This window comes from Marmota marmota, unplaced genomic scaffold (genome assembly GCF_001458135.2).
Source record: "Marmota marmota marmota unplaced genomic scaffold, marMar, whole genome shotgun sequence".
In the NCBI taxonomy this organism is placed as follows: Eukaryota; Metazoa; Chordata; class Mammalia; order Rodentia; family Sciuridae; genus Marmota; species Marmota marmota.
The window spans coordinates 51,581-53,214 of record NW_026006687.1 but is presented as its reverse complement, the minus strand read 5'-3'; positions in this window follow the sequence as shown (position 1 = coordinate 53,214).

Here is a 1,634-nt window from a genome sequence, read left to right as displayed (position 1 = left end):
ATATATATATATATATATATATATATATATCCTCTATCTCCCTGTAGAGTTGATCTTTTCTTCTTGGATTTGTTTATGTGATTCATTGTTGAAGTGATCTTTCATTGTCTGAATTTGCTGTATAATGTCTTCCTTGAGACTCCAGATCATCTGAAGCATGTATATCCTGAACTCTTTATCTGACATTCCATCAGCTACAGATATTACCTCTTCTAATGTTGAATTGACCTGTATTGTTTGTGGTCCTTTCTTTCCTTGTCTTTTCATACTGCTCATGTTTCTTTCTAGCTTTGTGAAACTGTTGTTAATGGTTTTCCCCTTATATATTTATATTGTTCTTGTATAGCTCCAAAATCCCTCTTTTGTGGAGAAAGACAATGTTAACAGTTCCCAATATCAACAGTACATCATCTAAGCACAAGTTTTCATTATTAATACATTTATAGTTAGAATCTAAGTCTGCAGATATTGGTTTCAATTATTATTTAAAAATATAGTCATTAGTTTCATAAAAGTCATGCCATATCTGGTGGCATAGAGAAAACTGAATTTCATATGAAGGATGTTATACTTAAAGGGAAAGGCGTGAGGGTATGAGGTTAAACTAACTTAGCAACTTTGGAGAACTGTAACCAATAGACTGGTAATTTATGGAAGAATGTATAGACTCAACCTCCTATCTGTATTTAGATAGTTACCCTATGTATAGACAGTAAAAGTTAGGGGGTTGAAAGTGGGATAGAGGGAATACGAATGAAGAAAAGAAAAAAAATAACAAGGAAGAAAAGAGAAAAGAGAGAGAAGGAAAAAGAAAGTAAGAAAGAAATAAGGAAAAAAATGGGGGGAAGGTGGGGCAGATGCAAGTCCTCTATATTATATTATTTTGGTGATTCGGTTGTTCATGCCCAGTTCTTGGTTTCACCTACATTGAGGTTGTGAAAGAGAGAGAAGAGAGAAAGAGAAAAAAAAGTCTCTCAGAACTCTGTTTTCCTTTCTTCCAGTAGGTGGCATTGTCTATTCCTAGCTTCAGCCTCTGTGTTCAGGGTGGTGGATATAGCCAGTGTGAAAGGATATGAGCTTCCACCTGTATCTTCCCTACTCTAGTCTCTGAGGTGGAAACCAGGTGCCTGTACAGTTGTTGTTTTGTGTTGATAGCTACACCCCTCAAAAGCTTGTGGAAAATATTTTGAGTTATCATAGCTAAGGGTGGGGGGAGTTGGAAACTGGGTACCTGGATCAGCCACAGAACGTGCTGGTAGCCACGCCCCCTTTGATAGGTTTTAAAGGCTGATGGGTTTCCTCCGGACTAGCGCAGGGCAGGGTCAAGTTTCCTCCTCCGGTCTGGCTTGGCAACAGGCTCCCTCCTCCCATCTGGCTTGGCGCTGGGCTCCCTCCCCTGGTCTGGTCTGGCTTGGCGCCGGGCTTCCTCCTCTGCTCTGGTCTGACTTTTAGTTTTTATAGAGCACTGACATTATTGAAGAGTCCTGGAGGCTGTATCCTCCAGGAATTTCTCACTCTCACACTAATTTACTAACAATTTATATAAACAAAACAGACCTGAGTTGATACAAATCAGATGTCTAAAAAGTGAATACCAAAATTTTTTGAAAGCAGCCAGAGAAAAATGATATATC